This window comes from Mesoplodon bidens, assembly GCF_964165515.1.
Source record: "Mesoplodon bidens genome assembly, chromosome: 2".
Classification (NCBI taxonomy): Eukaryota; Metazoa; Chordata; class Mammalia; order Artiodactyla; family Ziphiidae; genus Mesoplodon; species Mesoplodon bidens.
The window spans coordinates 36,108,041-36,133,448 of NC_138177.1; the positions used below are offsets into that span (position 1 = coordinate 36,108,041).

General features: G+C 34.7%; 1 protein-coding gene across 9 annotated transcripts in view; it reads left to right on the forward strand.

Annotated features, from left to right (window-relative positions):
- Positions 1-25,408, forward strand: part of RASAL2 (RAS protein activator like 2) — a gene marked incomplete at its 5' end in the record, with an annotated part of 380,591 nt that overhangs the window by 140,051 nt on the left and 215,132 nt on the right. The window lies entirely within an intron of this gene.

Below are 25,408 nucleotides of genomic sequence, written 5' to 3' on the forward strand. Positions count from 1 at the left end.
AGATTGACCACATCAGCAGAAGTTTAAACTCTTCCTAAAACTGTGGAAATTGTTGAATAATTTTCTTATAGGAGTACAATTTAATTTCTTTAAAAATAATATCAGTGAAAAATTGAGTAATTTTCTAAATATATTTGTGCTAGAAATTCAGTATTTCTCCTAAACCTTGTCCTCCCTTAGATTTCCCTTTGCCCGATGAGTTTTAATTATACTATTAAGTAAATATGTTTTCTCCTTACCCTTGGCTTATAGATAATTACCAAAAGAATAAAGTCTTTCTTGATGTGCCTCTATTAACATTCTGCTAAAATTTTTGAAAGGCTAGGTTGTTGCATTTCCTTGGATACTAGTATGTCTGTTTCCTTGCCAGGTGATCATAGGATGATCTAAGTAAAGGAGCATCAAAGAAAATAAAGAGTTTAAAAGAAATTCTTAGAATCAGTGCCTCTCAGTGGTTAACGTGTATACATTTGATAAAAGAAGTCTATAGGTTTTGGGGGGGGTTTTGGTATTTGTATTTACAAATATTTTTGTACTTTTGTAGTTAACTTTCAGTTTTTAGCAACTATGCAAACCTATTGGTAGCCCACTTATGTGTGAGGTGCTCTGAGAATGTGTCCCTGCTTCTTAACACATTTATGGTCAACTTAAAGTGATATAAAATATTCTATATTTATTACTTCATAATATCTTATACATTCTAATCATATAATAATTATGCAAATGGAGGCTTAAACAGAGTTTAAGGTGCTATTATAAGGGATTTCAGGTCCAGGAAGTAAAGAACAGTACATAGTGTTCCTACCAGTCAGATCAGCAGTTTTTATTTAGCAGTAACTATGATATCTCCTAAGTGCTTCACTAGTGGAGAGTCAAGTTCTTAAGGCAGAAATATACTGTTTAATACAAAGACTGGAGCTAGTTCTTGTGTAGAGATTTCCTTTTCTCTTCGGGCGGTAGCTTCTACCCAGCCTAGAGTCTACGTAAGTGGTTTTCTAACTTTCTGCAGTTGTGAACCTTTCTTCATTTCTCATTCCCCACAGGGGAAAAATACTTTGACCCACGAGTCCTGAATTCTACTTCCATCTATGCCAATTCTCATTTTTGAAATTTAATCTCTGAATTTCTCTTTACACTTTTATGGGGTAGTAATTTCTTTCTTACAAAGTGATAAATGAAATTTGGAAATACTGTGTAAATTATAGTTTATGTAGCATTTATTCACAAATGCTGTGTGAGTAGAACGTGTTCTTATCAGAGTTGCTATTATAGTATTACGGCAAGGTGTGAGATTATTAAAATATAGATGTCTTTAAGAAAATCAATATATTTTAAAAATTGAAACCCACTAGTGTTTGTTACTTTTCTTGTTTGATAGGAATTGCAGCATATGAGGGGCATTAAATAATATAGTATGTATTTAAAACATTTAAAATAGTGTTTGGCACATAGCAGTTCAGTATATATATATATATATATATATATATATATTTTTTAATGTTATGTTTTCATTGTTTTCAGTCAAAATGTTTTTTTTCCATTTTTTTGAAGTATAGTTGATTTACAGTGTTCAGTATATATTTGATATTGTTTCTATTAAGAAAGTGAACTTATAGGGATATAGTTTTAAAAAAATAGGAAAGAGAAAGAGGATACCTGATCATTGAATTTGTTATAATTACCAAACGTAAATAAATTGTAATGTGCTAGTCTTAAATTCTGTGAATCTGAATTTGTTCTGAGCATGTGTATGTTCTGAGCATATACAAGTAACAATTCTTTGTGTCATAGCTGAATACAGTTAATCTCATGCTTAAAGCAATGAAATATACCATACTCAGGATTATTAACCAGTTGAAGAGGTAAAAGCTCAGAGGTTTCACTACTGTACTATGTTTAACCCTCCAGCTGTACAGTATATATTCCTTCACCTGCTACAATATAAAAAATAAAACTTGTGCTTCTTATAGCTAGAAGTAATTCCAACTGCTTTGGGCCCATGTCTAATGGTGTCACCATGCTTGCAATAGTGGAAATAAATTGAAACACCCAATAAAAGAGGATTAACTAAACAGATTATGACATATCAGATCAACAAAATACCATATGGTCTACATAACTGTCACTTATTAGCTGTGTGAAACTCAGAAGAAACTATAAAATATAAATATACATGGGATGTAAACTATATATATCCCATGTGTATAACACTTAAAAGGAGAAATTACTGGGAAGCAATTTTATTCCTAAATTATTTTTCTTCCTCTGTCAGTAGGTATAGATAGGACTGAAAGCTTAAAAAAAAAAGTAGGAAAAGAAATTAAATATACCTTATGTAGTTCTCCTTTCTGGTTACAGTTAATATGTTGTCTTTATCCATAATGTCATAGTAATAACAATATCCTCTCTCCCCATGTTACATTTTTAAAGACCTCCTAACTTGGGAATTAGAAAGCTTTACTTTTTTTCTTCAAGATAATTTTCTTTTAATAGTCTCATTCAAATTTAATCAACTTATTAATAAAAAATCTAATTCAAAAGGACCTTATACATTAAATCAACAGACACTGCTCTTGGTACTGGGAACACAGCACATTATTTAATTAAGTAACTAGTGACTTCCTCACTTATTCTAGGGAGTCAGTACCTAAATTAGAAAAAAAATAGAGTGCTCGGTTCATAAGATGTACATATAATAAATAGTGGTAAGGTCTAGTTATTATAAGAACTTATATAATACCTCAGATCTTCTCTATTTGCTTTATATCGTAATGAATTAAAAGAGACCTCTTTGCAAAATACAGAGAAATATGTTCCTTTCCTGCCATTTCTCCTAAGAATCATTGCATTTCAGTATGCATAACCCCTACCCAGCTAGCAGTTTGTCACTCATCTATTGCTTTTAAGCTGTCTTGCAGTTGTCAGTCCAACGTTTTGTCACTTATGTTATTTATGATGTCTATTGTTATGTTATTTATGATGTCTATTTGAAGTTAATAAATATATTTTTTTAAAACTTAGGCAATGAACTTTAATAATTTATGCTATTTACATATAACTTTATTGTATTTAAAATTATCCAACATATCAGTATAATTCTTCTGTTTTTAAATAAATGTATTCTGGGTGTATTAGTCTGCTAGAGTTTCTATAACAAAATACCACCGACTAGGTGGCTTAAGAAAACAAACGTATTTTCTCACAGTTTTGGAGGCTAGGAGTCTAAGATCAAGGTGTGGTTGGGCTGCTTTCTCCTGAGGCTTCCTCAGCTTGTAGACAGGGCTGTCTTCTTGTATTCTCACTTGGCCTTTACTCTGTGCACAGGCAACTCTAGTGTCTCTCTCTCTTCTTAAAGGGACACCAGTCCTATTAGATTAGGGCCCCACCCTTATGACCTCATTTAACCTTAATGACTTCCTTAAAGGCCCACAGTCACACTGGGGCCTAGGGCTTCAACATACGAACTTTAGGGTCACACAGTTCAGTCCATAACATCAGGGAACAAAGGTCTCATCAATTATGAGGTCATTAATGCAATATACTAGCGTAAATTTTAAAATGTTATATGACATAGTCATATATATGCTCAAACTTAAAATAATTTGTTATGAAGTTAAGTAGCTTTAGAGAAAAATAGGCTATGTCACTTTAAATTTGTCTTATTTTTCCCACTGTATATGTATATTTTTAAAATAGTTATAAACAGTGTAAGTTGTATTCCTTTTTTTCATTTAAGACTATTTCATATACATTCCCGTCTACTGACCAATAATAAAAATGTTGAGGATGTAGGATACTCTGCTAATCTAATCTCTGCTAATCTAATATTATATTGAAATGTTGAAGTAGGCTCTGTTGGGCACTTCAGTTGTTTATAGTTTTTTTCCATTACAGTTTCTCCTTATGGATACGTGCCCCACCATTTCCCCGATTTGGCTTATTTCTTTGGGGGTATACTAGGAATGATTATGCTGCAGAATATGACTATTTCGCAGCTCATTATATATTATAAGATTTTCCACTAGAAAGATATAACACATTAATAATGCCCATAACAATTTATGAGTACAATTTCCCCCCATGACTTTACCAAATCTGGGCTTAGGCATTGCTTTATTATAGTTCTGTGATTTGTGTTTTACTCATAGCATAGGGTGAAGAAAAAGAAAAGATCTTTGGAGTTGGACTAGTAGGTTCAGGTTTTTACCCATGCGGTTGTCTAGTTATATGACTGAGAAAGTTTCACATAACCTTTCTGAGCCTCCATTTTCTCATCAGTAAAGTGTGGGATGGTGATAACATCTTGTAGGGTTATTATAAATAGTAAATGAAACAAGATATCTAGCTCTTATTAGGTACTTAGTTAATAAAATTTTTATGATTATTAGTTTAATAGGTATATAATATTACTGTTGTATTTTTTATTTTATTACTGAAGTGGTATATTTTTCCATAAAATAGTTTATATTTGTAATATAATATTTGAGTATTTTTCACGTAGACCCTCTTGTTTCTTTTGACTATCAAGTGGAATCTGAGTATATGTAGCAATCTTTCATTTATTTTCAGTTACTCTACATTGTAGGTTTTAAAATTGTTTACATTTATCCCAGATATTTTTGTTTTCAAACAAAATTTGTGCAGTTTAAAAGACTTATTCAAACCTTAAAGCATGTTTGTGATCCTTCTTCATTTCTTGACTATTTAGAAACTTTATCTTAACAGTCAGTACAAATATATCCTTATAGTTCATTATTTTAAAAATTTGTTTTGGAAATGCTTAATTATATTCTATCCGGGATTGATTTAGTTCTATGAAGTGAGGTATAGAGCTAAGCAAATTATTTGTAACTTAAAACCTTTGTAACAAATTATTTCTTTCTACATGATTTCAGTATGTGTTTAAAATATTCTTTTTTTATTAAAAATTTTTAAAAACTGAAGTATAGTTTTTTGGTGTTTTTTTTGCTGCGTTGGGTCTTTGTTGCTGTGTGTAGGCTTTCTCTAGTTGCGGTGAGTGGGGACTACTCTTCATTGCGGTGCACGGGCTTCTCATTGCGGTGGCTTCTCTTGTTGTGGAGCACAGGTTCTAGGCACACAGGCTTCAGTAGTTGTGGCACGTGGGCCCTAGAGCATGCGGGCTTTAGTAGTTGTGGCTTGTGGGCTCTAGAGTGCAGGCTCAGTAGTTGTGGTGCACAGGCTTAGTTGCTCCGCAGCATGTGGGATCTTCCCAGACCAGGGATCAAACCCATGTCCCCTGAATTGGCAGGTGGATTCTCCTTTTTTTTTTGCAATACGCGGGCCTCTCACTGTTGTGGCCTCTCCCATTGCGGAGCACAGGCTCCGGGCGCGCAGGCTCAACGGCCATGGCCCATGGGCCCAGCCGCTCCGCGGCATGTGGAATCTTCCCAGACCAGGGCACGAACCCGCATCCCCTGCATCGGCAGGTGGACTCTCAACCACGGCGCCACCAGGGAAGCCCTGGCAGGTGGATTCTTAACCACTGTGCCACCAGGAAAGTCCCTAAATTGAAGTATAGTTGATTTACAATGTGTTTCTGGTGTAAAACAAAGTGATTCACTTATATATATATATATATAGTTATATATATATATATATATATAGTTATATATATAGTTATATATATATATGTATATATAGTTTTATATATATATATAAACTATATATATAAGCTTTTTCATGTTCTTTTCTATCATAGTTTATTACAGGATATTGAATATAGTTCCCTGTGCTATACAGTAGGTCCTTGTTGTCTATCTATTTTAAATATATTAGTTTGTATCTGCTAACCCCAAACTCCTAGTTTATCCCTCCGCCACCCCCTTTCCCCTTTGGTAACCATAACTTTGTTTTCTATGTCTGTGAGTCTGTTTCTGTGTTGTAAATAAGTTCATTTGTATCTTATCTAAGATTCCACATATAAGTGTTATTCTCTGGTATTTGTTTTTCTCTTTCTGACTTATGTCACTTAGTTTGATAATCTCTAGGTCTATGCTTGTTGCTGCAAATGGCATTGTTTCATTCTTTTTTAAGGATGAGTACTATTCCATTGTATATATATACCACATCTTCTTTATCCATTTATCTGTCGATGGACATTTAGGTTGCTTCCATGTCTTGGCTATTGTAAATAGTGCTGCTGTGAACACTGGGGTGCACGTATCTTTTTGAAATAGAGTTTTCGTCTTTTCTGGATATATGCCCAGGAGTGGGATTGCAAGGTCATATGGTAACTCTATTTTTAGTTTTTTAAGGAAACTCAATACTGTTTTCCATAGTGACTGAACCAATTTACATTCCCACCAGCAGTGTAGCAGGGTTCCCTTTTCTCCACACCCTCTCCCACATTTGTTATTTGTAGACTTTTTAATGATGGCCATTCTGAGCGGTGTGAGGTGATACCTCATTGTAGTTTTGATTTGCATTTCTCTAATAATTAATGATGTTGAGCATCTTTTCATTTGCCTATTGGCCATCTGTGTATCTTCTTTGGAGAAATGTCTATTTAGGTCTTCTACCCATTTTTTGATTGGGTTGCTTGGTTTTTTGTTATTGAGTTGTATGAGCTGTTTGTATAGTTTGGAAATTAAGTCCTTGTTGGTTGCATCGTTTGCAAATATTTTCTCCCAGTCCATAGGTTGTCTTTTCATTTTGTTTATGATTTCCTTTGCTGTGCAAAAGCTTATAAGTTTGATTATATCCCATTTGTTTATTTTTGCTTTTATTTCTATTGCCTTGGGAGACTGACCTAGGAAAACACTGGTACGATTTATGTCAGAAAATGTTTTGCCTATGTTCTCTAGTAGGAGTTTTATGGTGTCATGTCTTATATTTAAGTCTTTAAGCCATTTTGAGTTTATTTTTGTGTATGGTGTGAGGGATTGTTTTAACTTCATTGATTTACATTTAGATTTACATTACACCACTTGCTGAATAGACTGTCTTTCCTCCATTATATATCCTCGCCTCTTTTGTCAAAGATTAATTGCCCATAGGTGTCTGGGTTTATTTCTAGGCTCTCTATTCTGTTCCTTTAATTCATATGTCTGTTTTTGTGCCAGTACCACACTGTTTTGATTACTGTAGTATTGTCTGAAATCTGAGAGGGTTATGCCTCCAGTTTTGTTCATTTTTCTCAGGATTGCTCTGGTAATTCTGGGTCTTTTATTCTCCCATATAAATTTTAGGATTTTTTTTTGGTTCTAGTTCTGTGAAAAATGTCATGGGTAATTTGATAGGGATCACATTAAGTCTGTAGATTGCTTTGGGTTGTATGGCCCTTTTAACAATATTAATTTTAAGAAAATTAATTCTTCTAATCCAAGAGCATGGGATATCTTTCCATTTCTCTGAATCATCTTCAGTTTCCTTTAGCAATGTTTTGTAGTTCTCAGCACATAAGTCTTTCACTCCTTGATAAGGTTTATTCCTAAATATTTTATTTTTTTGATGTGACTTTAAAAGGGATTCTTTTTTTACTTTCCCTTTCTGATGTTTCATTGTTAGTGTAAAGAAATGCAGCAGATTTCTATGTGTTAATCTTGTATCCTGCTACCTTGCTGAATTCATTTATCAGTTGTAGTAGTTTTTGTGTGGAGACTTTAGGGTTTTCTATATATAGTATCATGTCATCTGCATATAATGACAATTTTACCTCTTTCCTTCCAGTTTGGATGCCTTGTATTTCTTTTTTCTTATCTGATTGCTATGGCTAGGACTTCCAGTACTGTGTTGAATAGAAGTGGTGAGAGTAGGCATCCTTATTCCAGATTTTACCAGGAAGGCTTTCAGCTTTTCACTGTTGAGTATTATGTTGGCTGTGGGTTTGTCATAAATAGCTTTTAGTATGTTGAGATAAGTTTCTTCTGTACTTACTTTTGTAAGAGTTTTTAATCATGAATCGATGTTGAATTTTATCAGATTCTTTTTCTGCATCTATTGAGATCGTGTGGTTTTTGTCTTTTCTTTTGTTGATGTGGTGTACCACACTGATTGATTTGTGTATGTTGAACCATCCTTGTGACCCTGGGGTGAATCCAACTTGATCGTGGTATATGGTCTTTTTTATGTGTTATTGGATTTGGTTTGCTAATATTTTGTTGAGAATTTTTGCATCTATATTCATCAAAGATATTGGCTTGTAATTTTCTTTTTTGGTAGTGTTTATGTTTAAAATATTCTGAATGTCTATGTCTGTTTTTAAATGTTCCCTGGAATTTCTCTTATTTCACAGATTTTTCTATTTCTAGAAGCAATAAGGTGTTTTTTTCCCCCTGCAAAATGAAATAGCCTTTTCTCCAATTATAAAAGTAAAAAAAAATTTTCTGTTTAAAATTTATGCATAATGTATCTGATTCTCTATTTTCTTTACGATAAAATAGAGCTAGTATTACAAATGTCATGAAGTTGTTATAAGGATTAAATCAGATAGTATGTGTCAAGCACGTTACCTAACTTATAGTAAGAGCTCAATTAATGGTTTAAAATAATAATAATGCTGTATGTTCATGAAGATACACCTTGGAATCTTTTTTCAGTCGACTTAATAAATAAAAATGTTCCAATCTTAGTTATATATTTATAAATCCGTTTTGTCTAAGTGTTATTTTCTAAATATGTTTTTAAATTCTGGGAATACTTTACTTTAGCTTCCTATTTGCTAACTGTTTAATTAATAGAAGAACTATTGCAATTTTTTATAGTATGTAGTCTTCCCAATCAAGAGCACCGTGTGTGTGTGTGTGTGTGTATACACTTCCATTTGTTCTTGACTTCTTTAATTTTTTCCATTGGAATTTTGCATATTTTTTTAATAAGAGAAAAAAATTAACCTTCAAATATTATTATACTTATGATTGGGCTCTGTTTTTATTGCATATATTACAGTTAATTTTAAAGATGGTAAGGAGGTACATTGATCTTTATGGTGAGCTCTAGTTTATTACTGATTAATTATCTCATATTTAAAATCACCTTATTTTTGAAGCAGAATATTTTAGTGAAAGGATCGGTCTTTGGAGACAAAAAGACCTGTTTTCAAACTCTTTTTATGTCATCTATTTGCTAAGTAATTCTTCATGAGTTTGTTTGACTTTTTTGAGCCTTACCTTCCTCATATCTAAAATAAGGATAATATCTATATTGAAAGATTATTAAAAAACAACGTAATGCAGTTGTCAAGAATCTGAGGTTTTCATTAGAGATATTTGGGATGTAAACCTGGCTTTAAAGAGAATAATTAACACCAACTTTAGGATTTACCTTTGCTGGGGAGAGCTAAGCAGACATGAAGGGAAGGAATGCATAGGTTGATGTAAGTCACTGGTATTGTTTTCATTAGGGGTTGAATTATGGTTTTACCAATATATGTTGCAGTACAAATAAGGAGATAAATGGATGAGTTGATTAATTTACAAATCAGGCTATGCATGACTCCTTAATAACAATAGGTCATGAATGAAGAATGATAATTAAAGTGATTAAAGATATTCTTAAATTCTGCCTCTACCACTCAGTAATGTGACCTTAGGCAAATTACTTTATCTCCCTAAGCCTCAGTTTCCTTATTTGTAAGATGAAGTAATATCTGCTTTGTATGTTGTTGTGAGGGTTAAATGAAAGGGGATGTGTAAAGTTCATAGCATGTGCTCATCAGATAGTAAGAGCTCAATAAGTTAATACTCAGTGGTTTGTTGGAGGCAGCAAGCAGAAGCCAGTTTTGTACATCTGTTCCCAATTCCGATAGTGACATGGCAATGATAGCTTAAAATTAGACATGGTGGGACTATTTATACTCCAGAAATGTTACAGATCAGAGAGGGATGGTGGTTGGGGTGATGGTGGTGTTTCAGGAGCACAGTGTTAAATGTCTAACAATAACCACTGTTAACTCCTATTATTATTTAAATATTTAGAGTTAATAACTAGCATTATTGCAGAAAATATGATTTTGACTCTAGAAATAAATATGCTTTTTCTCACATGAAGAACTTTGATATTCTATAGTATCAATTAAAGTTGAATACTGAGTTGTTATTAAATGCCTTACTGTCATCTACTGAGATCTACTTTTTTTTTTTTTTTTTTTGCGGTACGCGGGTCTCTCACTGTTGTGGCCTCTCCCGTTGCAGAGCACAGGCTCCGGACGCGCAGGCTCAGCAGCCATGGCTCATGGGCCTAGCCGCTCCGTGGCATGTGGGATCTTCCTGGACCGGGGCACGAACCCGTGTCCCCTGCATCGGCAGGCGGACTCTCAACCACTGTGCCACCAGGGAAGCCCGAGATCTACTTTTTTATCATTCTTTTTCTATTATTTTACTAACATTGAAAGTCTAGGATAAGCTATGTATGGTGGATAATTGGTTTGAGGTATTTTTTGCTGAGGTAAGCTAGCAATTTTTTTTTTGGTAAGTCATCTGTAACTATGTTTCTGTCTTTGAGATTGCACAGTAATTTTTTTAATCTTATTTTGAGTGATTTTGTGGTCAAAACTATGTATTAGTTTTTAGCCCGTTGAATAAAGTGTAATCCTTTTCTGAATATTAGAATGATATATAATACTTTGGAAATTATCTCTAGTGAATTCATTCATGGTGCCTTAATTATTCAGTGATATTTTTAAAAAGGTGATTTAATATTTTGCATTCCCTATTATTGATAATTGTTTTTCTACCTCTTGTTTCACTATGGTGCTTTCTGTTTTTAAATTATTTTCACGTGAATTTTCAGTATATTAATATGTGCTAAGTAAAATAACCTCCAACATTAATAAAATTTGTATTTATTTTTGCCTCATATTTAAGTAAAACCAATTAATATAAATGCAGCTAATTATTAGGTATAATCAATAAAAAGAACTTGCTTAAATATTTTAGTTTATTTCCCTCAGTGAATTTGTATCAAAAGCTTCAATAAGTCTATTCTTTTTTAAATTTTTTATTTATTTATTTTATTGATTTACAATGTTGTGTTAATTACTGCTATACAGCAAATTGATTCAGTTAAACATATACATACATTCTTTCTTATTTTCAACGAATCTATTCTTGAAAGTAGAATTTTCTTGTCTTTTTTGTCTCATGCTTAAATGATCAGATTTCACTCTTTCCATGTGGTTATGTAATTTCTGAGCAATCTGAATAATAAAATGAAAAAATATGTGCTTTATATGCAAAGACTTTCCTTAACAAATAACTCGTTTGATTTTCTTATCTAAAACAAAATAGTTTAACTTAAATTCATCAAGTCAGTAAGTAAATCGATAAATTTATAGAGAGCCAGCATCCTAAGGAATAAAATTTCCTAGCTATTTATTTATTTATCTAACATATCCTAGTGTGTTTTCCAAATATATATATATATATATATACATATATATATATATATATATGTATATATATATATATATATATATTCAGGTGTTATCCCACCTTCTCCTGGCTGCCAGTATCTTTTTTCATGCTCATTTTGTAGAAATGTAAGTTAGAGAGCCATTGATTATCAAACCCTTAGATAATCAGAAGACATTCTTTACTGAGATTTTAGGTCCAAATGGTAGTTAATGGTGACATCAACCATATAGCAGTTTTTCTAGTCTATGCCCAATAATCTTGAGTGCTGAGCTACCTCTAACCTTGAATAGAATTTATCACTTCATAGGTATGTAATCTGGACCTGTCTTTCAGCGTTAGAATTTGTTGTTAATCTCAGTTTCCAAAATCAGAGATTCTAATTTTGGACATAAGCTGAAAGCTAGTAGAATTCTCAATAACCATTCTAAAACTTGCCTAGTCATCCAAGTAATAATTTTTTTTTATATAGTTGCAGTGGGGTCAATTTTTTGCTCCTTAAGCCTATAAAGATGAGTAATTCCTTAGTTTTCAGTTGCTCATAGTTTTCCAGTAAAGTCTTAACAAGCAAAGTAAAGCAAAAAGAAAAAAAATCAGAAAGGATTTGGTTTTAAATATTGTGATTAATAGTTTATTTCACTGGTTGGAACTTTATGTTGTGACTTGCACCAAACACTAGGATCTCTGGCATTTACCTTGGAGCAAAATTAACCTGTGACTTTTTTTTTTTTTTTTTTTTTTTTTTTGCGGTACGCGGGCCTCTCACTGTTGTGGCCTCTCCCATTGCGGAGCACAGGCTCTGGACGCGCAGGCTCAGCGGCCATGGCTCACGGGCCCCACCGCTCCGTGGCATGTGGGATCTTCCCGGACCGGGGCACGAACCCGCGTCCCTTGCATTGGCAGGCTGATTCCCAACCACTGCGCCACCAGGGAAGCCCAACCTGTGACTTTTTATATTGGGCTCTGATACCTTAATGTAACTGGATCCAGATCTTCCTTTCTTTATTGACTCCCTTCATTTTTTTCTTCATCACCAGCTGCTGAGGATGATACAGAAAGGAATATAGCCCATTATCCATACTCCATACTAGTTTACAACATAGTGAAGAGGCAGATATGTAAACAGATAAATAATAGTCCCTGAGAAGATGTCATTTGAAATAGATTTGGATTAATAAAAGTCTCCCAAGTTAAGTAAAGGAGTTAGGGATATTCTAGACAGAGAGAACAGTGTGAAGGCCAGGAGTACATTTAGGGAATGGTGAGAAGTTTACAAGGTAAAAAGTGTAGAGTATGTGAAGATGAGTAGATGTGACTGGAAAGGAAAGTGGAGGGTCAGTGTTTGAAGCATTCTATGCTGAGTACCAAGCTAAAGTTTGAACAGAGATTTTAAAGTAGGAGATAAGCAGGAAGATAATTTTATGTTAGCATGGAGGGTGGACTAATGATGGAGAGATACAATTAAATTGTGCCAGAATGAGACATGATAAAAGCCTAAATTAAAGTGTTGATTATGACTGAGGGTAGAGACTTAAAAAGACTTTTCTGAGGTAGACTGACAGAATTTGAAGAATAATGCAGAAGACAAATAGGAATCAATAGTAACAAATTTTGTAGATTTAGAAAATGGTGACCCCTTTAACCAAGTTTGAGAATAAAGCAGAACAAGTTCGTAGGGGAAGGCAGTGAACATGTGTTCAGTATTTTCTATATGCTTGGTTTTTCAACCTACAGGTACTTTATATGCATTTATCTGGTTTAATCCTCTGAATAATCCTGTGAGGTAATTATTCTCATTTTAAAAGTAAGGAAGTAGAGGCCCAGAAAGGTTTAGTTACTTCCCTTAGACTGTGCAGCTAAGTGGTGGATCCAGGTCTTTCTGACTCCAAGCTCCTGTTCTTACCCTCCATTTTGTGATGTGATGTTTGAGAGTTTTCCAAAAACCTGGGAATAGCTGTCCAATGAGCACTGAGGAATAAAGGGACAGGAGCTCAAAAGTAGAGACCAGGTCCCATATGAAGATATACAAGGACGTTGAAGTCACAGGAGAGTATGAAATCACTCAGTGGAGGATGTAGTGTGAGGGTAATGAGTGTGTCAAGACTAGCACCCTGACCTTGGCACATCCGGCCATCTTACTCCAGGCTAACCAGAGTCTATTAGCAGAGCCACTCAACTTTTACAATTATAGACTTGGAGTTAACCTATCGTGGTGGCAAGTTTAACATTCTTACTTTTATACCCACTCAACTTATTTATTTAACAGCTTATTGAGATATAGTTCACATACCATACAAATTACTCATTTAAAGTTACAACGCAATTGGGTTTTTTTGAATTGTGGTAACACCATTTTACCATTTTAAACATTTTATTTTTTACCAGTTTTAAGTGTGGAGTTCAGTAGAATTAAGTACATTCACATTGTTGTGCAACCATCACCACCATTCATCTCACAGTATTTCATCTTTCTAAACTGAAACTCTGTATCCATTAAACAAATACCTCCCTATTCTTCTCTCTCCCCAGCCCCTGGTAACACCATTCTCCTTTCTGTCTTGATGAATTTGACTACTCTAGGTATTTCATGTAAGTGGAATCACACAATATTTGCCCTTTGGTACAATTTAGTTGTTTTTAGTATATTCATGGTGTTTTGCAGTCACACGGCAATCAATTTTATAACATCAAAAAGAAACCCTGTACCTATTAGCAATCACTTCCCAATGCACCCCCTTCTCCCCCGCCATAGGTAACCACTAATGTGCTTTGTGACTATAAATTTGCCTTTAGATTTCATATAAATGGAATCATTCAATATATAGCCTTTTGTGTATAGCCTCTTTTACTTAGCATAACGTTTTCAAGGTTCGTCCTTATTGTAGCATCTATCAGCACTTCTTTTTATGGCCAAGTAATATTCTCTTATATGGATACATCACATTTTATTTATGTATTCATCAGTTGATGGACATTGAATTGTTTTTACTTTTTGGATATTATGAATTATGCTGCTTTGAACATTCACGAACAAGTTTCTACATGGGCATGTTTTCATTTCTCTTGGATATTTACCCTTCTATTTTGTGAAGGACACATCCTGCGTCCAAGATAATGAATTAGTGTTTTGAGACTTTAAGTTACATTTAGTTTCCCATCTTTTATCTAAACATGTAACAATTTTGCCATTTTATTTGTGTGTTATATCTGTATATTTACTCAATAAATATTTGTATAAGGTATTTATAAGATTCTAGTCTTAATTGAATACTTTCAGTAATTGGCAATTTCCTACATGGCATATCCTACAATTACTTTCAGTAATTGGCAATTTCCTACATGTGTAATGAAAACATAAACATAAGTATGTTTTTAGTTTAGTGTGATCTAGAGTTTTCTTTTGGTAGCTTGACTGTAATGAACATGGTGATTTGTCTTCATTGCCAGGATGATTGTCATGTTTTTATCTGCCTGGGGCAGTTTTCATGTAATTTCTCATGCTCAGGGTTGGTATATCTTTGTGAGGAAGCAAAGAGAAGGGTAAAATGAGTAATGACTCTGAATCTATGATTATGAAACCTCATCTATATGAGTATACAGGTTCGTAGTTACTGAGCTTTAGTCAGTAAACCACAGGCATTTTTCCTGTCATTTCTTGTGAATTTTCTCATTGAGATATCCTTAGTTTCTTTTTCTCTTAGTTTATTTCTGGATTCGATGATGATTATTCGTTTGCCTTTACAAAACAGAAATCCTGTGTTGTATCCATGTTTTTAGACATTGTCACCGAAATGTCAAAGTAATTTGAAGCTTAAGGGATACCAATTCAATTATAATTTAGCACAGTAAAAAACCATAACCGTGGTGAAAATAAAGGATATTTTGAATGCTATGTGTGTGGTTTGTTGTTCTGGAGAAAAGTGGTATCTGGTGGTAAGAACATTGAGTTGTTGTCAGCATTTGTGGGTTTATTCTCAGATCCAAGCTTTTTTTTTTTTTTTTTTTTTTTTTGAAGAGAGACAGAGACCATGCTTGGTATATGTTTAGTACAGTGCTTTATATACTGTAAATACATTGTAACTAGTGAAGATTTTATACAGTTGGCAGAATAATATACGACAACTTACTGATAGTATAGGTAAAATAATGATAGCTGTCATGGGTACTTTGTGATTCCATTCTTTATGCTGTCTTCAAGAAAAACATGATTAATATTCCTAAGTACTAGTGATGGTATTTTAAGCAACTTATAATGAACATTTTTTTTCAAAGTATTTAGACATTACTCTACCCAAGGGACTGCTCAAAATTCTACCTAGTAGAACTCATCCATTTCACAGTATTACTTTCCAGAATCTCAGAGTAAGAAACATGCTTTAAGATTGTGTGCTGATTCTAATATGTGGAGACGAGGCACTGACATTCTAGTATTTAAGTTTTATTTACCTCCATCCTCTTGACAGCATCCTAAACCAAGGGTTTTAAAAAATAAGCCTTCTTGTATTACTACTGGTCCTTGAGCTGGATGGAGGTGTTGTGCCCGTAAAGTAAGATACTAAAATAAGATACGAAAATAGGATACTAAAGAGATCATTGAAAGATCTCTTTCATTGTTCTAATTTAACAACATTGTTTTAAAATTAAAGTACAGAACATCAAGCACAAGGAAAAATTCTGAAGAAAGAATAGTTTACAATTTATAAATAAAATTTTAAAATAGAATGAATTTATGAATACACCTGAATATCTAGGTGTTGATAATCATGCTTCCTTCTGGAGTGCTATGTATTTAGAACTTACATATCCTAAAGGAGTATTATTGATATAAATCTTGTCTGTCCTTGGTATAAAATGCAGAATGCTGAGTAACTGTATTAAAGAATAAAGTGCTCTCTATGTACAGACATCAAAAGATCTCCAAGCTGTATTGAAACAAAAGTACTGTATATTTTGGGGGTTCTTTGCAGTTTTCAAACCCTATCACATGTGTTATTTGATAAGTACATTGTGGAGAAAGTAGTAAGTTCACATTTTGTATGGGTAAAAACACTTTATATGTGGAGATAAATATTGTATTTCCAGAAGGAAGCTCTTTCCTCTTAAAAATGTGGCTGTGGATTTGGAATTGAGAAATGGGAGATCCTGAGAGTTAGACCTGAATCCTCCACCAATCTGATATCTCTATCCTTCTATCTTTACATTAATTTAACTAGAATAAGTCTAGCATTGATCATGAGTGAGATTCAGTAACCTTTACTAATACCTTTTCTTCCTCTGTCAGAGAAGGATGACCAAGGTTGTACTGAGCAATGAGCCAAGGGTGGCAAGCAGCCTCCTAACTTATCACTGCAGTATCTTGAACAACTTTACTCTTCATCTGGTTAACTGATAAATGCAGATAATAGTACAGATGAATTACACCCCCCACCCCTGTCACATACATACATATGTAGAGAGGTACATGCAGAGGCTACAGTTGGACTGCTTAGTCTGGAAACTTCTTTCCATATGAAGATTTTATATTCTCTTGCTATGGTGTTTACCTTTAGCTGTCTCCTCCGTTCACCTGGTCAGTCACTCATGGAGCACTATTTGAGCACCAGGATAGAGAACTGCCTTATTTCACCCACAGGTTGTTTCTTGGTTTGTTCATGGTATTTTTGTGTGTATCTCTTTGTATAGTTTTCTTAGTGGTTGCTCTAGAAGTCTTACAATATTCATATGCGACATCACAGTTTATTGGTATCAACATTTTACCACTTTGAGTGAGTGAAGTGTGGAAATCTTACTTCCATTTAAGCCCCTCCACTTTAAAATAACATTTTCTTGAGTATCAGATGGTATTGTAATTTTTGCTTCAATTAATAAATATTTATAAAACTCACGAGGAGGGTAGAATATTATACATCTTCATATTTCTGCACTTGCCATTATTTTTTTTCTTCCTTCCCGATGCTCTAAAATTCCTTATTTTATAATTTCCTTTCTGTTTGAAGAACCCTCTTTTGCTATTCTTTAAGGGTAGGTCTGCTAGTGATTTTCAATTTTCTTTCATCTGAGAATGTCTTTATTTCCGTTTCATTTCTGAAGGATACTTTCACCAGGTATAGAATTTGCAGTTGACAGTTCTTTTCTTTCAACACTTGAAACATTTTGTCCCACTTCCTTCTGGCCTCTGTGATTTCAGATGAGAAATCCACTGAATTCCCTAGAGGTAATAAGTCATTTTTCTCTGGTCACTTTCAAGATTTCTTCTTTGTCATTAGTTTTTAGAAGTTTAATTATGATGTGTCTTGTCTTGGATTTTTTTTTGATTTATCCTATTTGGGTTTGTTTAGCCTGTTGAATCTGTAGGCTTATGTCTTTGCCTACCCTTTGGGAGGTCTTCAGCCATTGTTTCTTCAAATACTCTTTTATCCCTACTCCTCTCCTGGGACCCTAATGATACAAATATTGGGTCTTTTGATATTGTCCTACAGGTCTTTATTCCTTTTAAATTATTTTTTGTGTCTATTTTATTATCTCTGTTGTTTATTTTCAGTAAATTCTGTTGATCTGTCCTCAAGTTTGCTGATTCTGTCTTCTGTCATCTCTATTCTACTGTTGAGCTATTCTAGTAAGATTTTTATTTGTTATTGTATTTTTCAGTTTTTTAAAAATATGGTTTTTTAAAAATAATTTTGATTTCTCTGCTGAGATTTTCTATTTTCTTAATTTGTTCTAAGAGAATTTATAATTGTTTGCAAAGCATTTTATGATGGCTGCTTTAAATTCCTTCTCAGATAATTTCAACATCTGATTCATCTCAGTTGATTTTCTTTTCATATTCGAGTTGTGATATTCCTGTTTCCTGGTATGATGGATGATTTTTTTTAAATTGAATCTTGAGCATTTTGACTGTTATATTAGGAAACTCTGGGTCTATTTAAATCTTTTATTTTAGCAGGCAGTCACCCTATTTAGATTTACCATGTAGTTTTAGGCCTGCCATTGAGGGGCATGGTTCCAATGACAATTTAATTTTCAGATCCTTTGCAGCACTGTTTTAGTCTACTTGGTTTATCTGGACCTCCTACTGGTCCCTGCTAGTGCTGGTTGAAGGGAATGGAATGAGCTTCCCCAGAATAGGCCATCTGTGCTTCTAGAAGGGAGAAGGGAGTCTCCAGCTAGTGGATACAGAGAGGCTTTCTGGGCTGGGCTGCTGTGGTAGGATCCCACTGTCTGTAGGAGATGGAGAACAATTCCCAGGCTGAGCCCTTGTTGTGGTAGGTCCCTCTTTCCAGTGCCACCTTCAATACCTCGACCTAGTGTCTCAGTGGGAGAGGGGAAGCTCAGGTCTGGGGGGCAATGAGAGTGCTTTCCTTGGCTGCTCACTGTCTGTAGTCCTCCCTATCAATACCCCCTTACCAGTGCTGTTGGGCTTGCCTAGTGTCACTGAAAGTAATGAGCCTACCTAGGGCACTTCCTGTTATTAGGTTTGGGGCAAGGTCTGGGTCAACTTCTTTTGTTGAATCTGGGGTTGTAAGATGTTCTGCCAATTCAGTGAACATTAGAATTATCTACTTTACATAAATAAGTCAAAACATATGAACCAAACAGCCCTTATACTTACCGTCAGTTCCACAACCCCAGAGATTTGGGAATATCCCATACCAGAGCACCCATAGGGCACATCTTGTCCTTTAGGAGTTCCTGCATCTCTTCTTCCTGGGTGCATCCTTTTTTGTGATACCCTATGCTGTCCTCACTGCAGCATGGAAACTAGACTGTCTGCGTTCACCAGGTTGGTACAAATTTATGGCTTAATCTAATTCCTGTAGCCTTTCTCCCATTTCTCACACTACCCCTTTTGGGACATACTTGAACCTTTGTTACTGAAGCTAATCTAAGGATCATTCCATTCCGAAGACACCTAACAAGTCAGCCTTCTTTCTATTTTCAGAGTCCTATGACTGCCTTTTGAAGTTCCAAAGTTTATAGTTGTATTTAGCAGGAAGCAGCAGCAAGACAGGAGTCTGTGTCATCTTGTCTGGTCCAAGACTCATTCTTAATTCTTTGTTATTCACATTTTTGTTTAGAGTGCCTAACCTGTGATCATCTATGTCAATTTTCTTCAGTTGTTAAACAATATAAATCTTCTGTATCCTGTCTTATAAGAACTTTTACTTGGGATCTGAGTTCTTTCCCAACATAGATCTCATCAGCTTTGTGAAATCCTATCTCTTTTTAACAAGGTTAGCAATTTGACTCTGTAGTTATTTTGCACTCATACAGTATTCAACAGTGATCAACAAAGGTTTAGGGATGGATACTGTTCAAGTGGAGATTGAGTTTTATAAGGAGTCAGTTAACTAGTGAACATTTTTGTGTTTGGTAAACTTTTACTTCTCTATAAAAATTTATAACTGTGAGGACTACAGTGAATACTTATATAAGCAAAAACCTTCCTGTATGTTTATGTCGTTTTACTTTATTTTGTTATATTACTTTAGAATTTAGAAAGACCTTAAAAGTCCTCTTGTGTCTTTATTTTACACACAGGTAAAATATTAAAGACATGCCTAATATTAAGATGACCTTGTAATTTGTAATCTAAACAGAGAGACTTTTGAAGATTGAAAGGGGGCATTATTAACAATTACTTCAGGACAACAGGTATAATCTGGGACATGTGGTCATGCTAGTAATGATCAAATTGCCAGTAAGTACATAATTTAGTTTAATGAGATCCCAAATCTCCTGACTCCTGTTGGGTAGCCCTGATGTAGCATAGCATTATGATTATGATTGTGGGCTACAGAGTCAGACTACTTTGGTTCATATTCTGACTTTACTCCCTACTAACGGTGTGACTGTGATCAATTTGTTCAAATTCTCTGTGCCTCAGTTTGTTTATGTGTTAATATGCCAGTAATTATAGTTCCAACCTTGCAGGGATGCTGTGAGGCTTAAATGAGGTTATGTATATAAAGCCTTTAGTACAGTAGGTGGCTAACACTTAGTAAGTATTATGTTTGCTGCTGTTATTACTACTGTTATTTTGTAAAATCCTAAGATCAGAAAAGGTAAGGGTTAAGTGAGGTCTGGTAGCTTCAGTGTGAGATTAAGAATCAGGAGTTTGGGGTTCTATTTCTGTTTTCTTCCTGACTCACTTGGACTCTTTGGGAAACTGCTTAACCTTTTTGTGTCTAAATCTTGCAATCTAAAGCTAGAAGAATCTTGCCATCTGCTCACTTCATGGAAGATGGTAAAATAATTTTTGGAAAATGATTTGAGATCTGTGGGAGAAAGGTGCTATATAAGCTTATAACTTTATTCATCTCTGCATTGACATTCACTTGCTCATTAAATATGTATACAGTTTTTCATCAGCATAACTAGTAGTCCAAAGTTACTATATATGTATAATGTGTGGGTGATGATAATTCTGTTAGAACATTTTCTTTTGTGTTTTCTTCATCATTTAAAAACATAGATCCTCCTTGCCACATTATATTAGAAATATATATATATATAAATTAGATGTATAAATTATGGATAATGACCAAACAATAATTTCTCATTTTTATACTTAGTTTTAATTATAATGTAGATTTGACTCTTTTCAAAGAAATGAAAAAGTATGAAAATGGGGGCAAAGAATGGTTGGTTGATTAATTATAATGACAATAAAATATGGGCTAAAAGGTAACTTATAAGAACATTTAGTCTCTTCTTCTGGCACAGTAGAATTGTATTTTGTGTGTGTGTGTGTGTGGTACGCGGGCCTCTCACTGTTGTGGCCTCTCCCGTTGCGGAGCACAGGCTCCAGACGCACAGGCTTAGTGGCCATGGCTCACGGGCCCAGCTGCTCCACGACATGTGGGATCCTCCTGGACCGGGGCACGAACCCGTGTCCCCTGCATTGGCAGGCGGACTCTCAACCACTGCGCCACCAGGGAATCCCTAGAATTGTATTTTAATTAATTCAATTCAGTAATTATTGATCAAGTGGCTATTATGTGCATGGAAAAAGGTAGGACAGTTCTTTTCCTTACATGCTTACATTCTATTAGGGAAAATTAAAATGTAACTGTTTACCTTATTCTTACATTATCTGTAATGTTGTAGCTGATAGTGGTTGCAGGTAGAGGCAGTATATGAAATGAAATGTTACACAAGATTTTGACTATTTTAAATTAGTGAGATTTAGCTAAATATTTTTATAAGGTTCAAAAGGTCAAACGGTCAGGTCAGAAAAGGTATTAAATTTGCCAAGTTGATTTCTCACTGTAGTCCAGATTCAGTGCTAATTTATATTTTTTAAATAAAGGAAAAAGTTATGTATTCAGGAGAATAAAATAATTGAAAACTTGTGTAATCTGAAAAATTATTTTAGGTGGCTTTTTGTTCCTTATAATTCACTTTGAGATTTAACCTGAACGATTTTCACTTCAAAAGTAATTCTGAGGAATTGAAAGAAATTCAAGATTTGAAAATAAAATTAAGTGAAAACTTATATTCTAAACCTATGAATTATTGCATTTTAAATGTAAAATTGGAATAATCCATGTATAGATTATGAATATTCAAATAGTAAACTCACCCTGGGATCTTGCTACTCACTTATTCTTGGAGGAGAATATTAGGATAGGACTATCTTATCCCAGCAAGATCGCAATATGAACATTGATATTTAAATAAAAAGTAAACTATATTTTAATGTTTGTAGTTACATGAAGATTAGAAAATGAATGATAAGTTATATTTTATTTTTAAGGGGACTTTTTAGTGTGATGTTTAGGACTGGCAACCAGTTTCTCTTAGTCTTTTTCCTTCAGTTGCAGATCTCTGAAATGCTACATAGAAAGAGGAATGAAAAGTCTATTAATTATTAAGATTAGAACTCAAGCATTGGCCCAGAAAGCTCAAGAATGAATTTTTAGATAAAAGTTAAAGGCAAAAAGTTTACAATGATATTTAGAAAAAGGATCAAATGCTAAGAAGCATTATGAAATCACCATCTACCATCTAGTTTGGTAGTCCAGAAACTGAGGATTCTTCCATAACACCTTGTTTTCCCTTTCTGTCACCAAATCCAGTTCATCATCAAGTCATGTCCTTTCTACCACTTAAATATTTCTCTAATATGACCTTGCTTTATTTCTTCTACCACACACTGACCCCAATCTTCCATCCCTTGTGCCTGGATTACCGTAATATTCTCTCTGTTGGTTTCCTAGGGCTGCTGTAATAAATTACCGTAAACTGTGTAGCTTAAAACACAGGTGGTTCTCACACAATTCAGAAGACCAAAAGTCTGAAATCTAGGTGTCAGGGAGAATTTGTTCTAGGCCTTCCTCCTAGCTTCAGGTGATTGTTGGTATTCCTTGGCTTTTAGCTTCACCACTACAGTCTCTTTCTCCATCGTCACATGGTCCTTTTCTTTGTGTGTCTCTTCTGGGTCTTCAAATCTCCCTCTCTTTATAAGGACATGATTCCTACTCCAGTATGACCTCATCTCAACTTGACATTTTATTAGAAGTCCTAGCCAGGGCAGCTAGGCAACAGAAGGAAATAAAAGGCATTTAGATTGGGAAGGAAGAAAGAAGTAAAAATATCTCTATTTGAAAATGAAATGCTCAAGTATAATATCCTAAGAAAGCCACTAAAATTTTGTTAAATAAATGAGTTCAGCAGGATGCCAGATAAATATACAAAAATCAGTGGTATTGCCATAAACTTGGAATGAATAATACAAAAATGAAATTAAGAAAACAACTGCATTCACAGTAGCATCAAAAAACAGCAAAATTCTTAGGAATGAATTTGACAAAAGAAGTGCAGAACTTTTACTCTGAAAAACTTCAAAATGCTATTGTAAGAAACTAAGGAAGATCTCAATAAATGGAAAAATATCTCAAGTTCATGAATTAGAAGACTTAATATTGTTAAGATGGCAGTACTCCCTAAACTGATCTGCAGGTTCAATGCAATCCCTATCAGAACCCCAGCTGACTTCTTTGTAGAAATGATACGCTGAATCTAAAATCTATATGGAATTCTAAGAACCAGAATATGCACAACAATCTTGAAAATCAAAAATAACAAAGTGGGAGGACTCAGCGTTGCCCAATTTTACCACTTATTACAAAGCAGCAATAATCCAGACTGTGTGTTACTGGCTCAGGGACAGAAATATATATCAATGGAATAGAATTGAAGTCCACAAAAAAAAATCATGTGTTTCAGGTCAACTATTTTTTCACAAGGGTGCTAAGACCATTCAGTGTGGGGGAAGAATAGTATTTCAAAGAAATGGTTCTGGGACAACTTGATAGGCAGATACAGAAATTGAAATTGGACCCTTACCTCACATCAGATACATCATTTACTCAAAATGGATCAAGGACCTACACATAAGAGCTAAAACTATAATACTCTTAGAAGAATTATTATGGAGGTATATCTTCATGATCTTGGTTTAGCAAAGGATTCTGAGAAATGATGCCAAAGGTATGAGCAACAAAAGAAAAAAAAATAGATAATTTGAACTTAATCAAAATTAAAACTTTGGTGCATTAAAGGATACCAGCAAGAGAGTGAAGAAAAGACAACCCCACAGAATGGAAGAAAATATTTGCATATCAACTATTTGATTTGGAATTTTTATCCAGAATATATAAAGAACTCCTACATTTCAAAAATAAAAAGACAACCCAGTTTTTAAAATGGGCAAAGGAATAGACATTTCTCCAAGGAAGATACACTAATGATAATAAGCATATGAAAAGATGTTTGAACAAACCCTAATACAGGGGGGAAAAAAAAGATGTTTGACAACATTAGTCATCAGGGAAATGCATATCAAAACTACAATGAGAGAGACATCACCAAGATAGCAACATAGGAGGCTCTAAATTTCTCTTGCCATGGACACACTGAATACACAGCTACACACAGAATGATTCCTTCTGTGAGAAATCTAGAAACTAGCTGAGTGCCTCCTATATATTGGACAGCTGAGAAAAACTCATATCAAAACAGGTAAAAAAAAGCTGGACAATCCTTGCCATAAATCTCATCCCAGACATAGTACCATATAGTTGTGAGGGAAGCCTCAACTCCCAGGAGTGAAGGGTTTAGATCATATATCTAGGACCCAACTTTTAAAGTTGAGGGACTGACCCCCAAATCACCTAGCGCTGAAAACCAATAGGGCTTCCACAGGAGTATAGCAGACAAAGAAGTAGTTACTAATGTGTGTGTGAGCACTCACTGCAGCTATTCCCCTGGGGCTCAGTGCAAAGGGAGCAGGGGAAAACGTGCCCATCTCCCAGTCTTTCCCTGGAAGGGATTTGGCTGCATACTTTATTTTTTTTTATTTATTTTATTTATTTTATTTTTATTTGTATTTTTTTGGTGGTATGCGGGCCTCTCACTGTTGTGGCCTCTCCCGTTGTGGAGCACAGGCTCCGGACGCGCAGGCTCAGCGGCCATGGCTCACAGGCCCAGCCGCTCCGCGGCATGTGGGACCTTCCCGGACCGGGGCACGAACCCGCGTCCCCTGCCTTGGCAGGCGGACTCTCAACCACTGCGCCACCAGGGAAGCCCTGGCTGCATACTTTAAAAGCTGCTGCCTGAGGGTACAGTTTCTAATTAGCCTGCATAGAGGTGCTGACTGTGATCCTCCTGGGAGACCAAAAAAGCCAGTGGGTACTTGCCCTGCATTCTCCCACTGGCTTGCTCTTATTAAAAAAAAAAAAAAAAAAAGTCTCTAGTTTCTACCTGGAAGGAGCATGTCCACCTGTCTAGTGCCCCCAATTTTACAGCTGCCACCTGAGGGACGGGCTATCATATCTCCTAACCCTGATAACCAACAGGACTTGGCATTCATGAGTCCCACAGGACCATAGTAAGCAAAAAAAAAAAAAAAAAACCCACAGTTTTCAAATGGATGCACATGCATTTCTTGCAGCTATCCTTACCCCACCCTCCACAGTTAGGGTGATGGGGCTCAGCCAGAGAGGCAAAAATGCCAGTTTCCCAGTTTCTGCCTG